Below are 229 nucleotides of genomic sequence, written 5' to 3'. Positions count from 1 at the left end.
TCCATGAAGAATAAACAGACAGGCGGGATGCACCGACGTCACCCCACGTCGAGGAATCTTAAGCCGTTAATGAGATTAATGATGTCTTCTTGATATCACTACCCTATCAAGGCGCCCTCTCCTTAGTTAACTTCGGGCATCTTTGATAAGGTCAATTGTATTATTACATTCGAAGTATAAGGAGAAATGTATAACAATGTAGTATGAAAACAAGATTCAGAATAAGATT

General features: G+C 38.9%; 1 protein-coding gene across 25 annotated transcripts in view; it reads right to left on the bottom strand.

Moving 5' to 3' along the window:
- Positions 1 to 229, bottom strand: part of LOC119582032 (eukaryotic translation initiation factor 4 gamma 1-like) — a gene marked incomplete at its 3' end in the record, with an annotated part of 189,642 nt that overhangs the window by 169,153 nt on the left and 20,260 nt on the right.

This window comes from Penaeus monodon, chromosome 15 (genome assembly GCF_015228065.2).
Source record: "Penaeus monodon isolate SGIC_2016 chromosome 15, NSTDA_Pmon_1, whole genome shotgun sequence".
NCBI classification, from domain to species: Eukaryota; Metazoa; Arthropoda; class Malacostraca; order Decapoda; family Penaeidae; genus Penaeus; species Penaeus monodon.
Note: the sequence above shows the minus strand (reverse complement) of the source record. Positions and strands in the feature narration are given on the sequence as shown.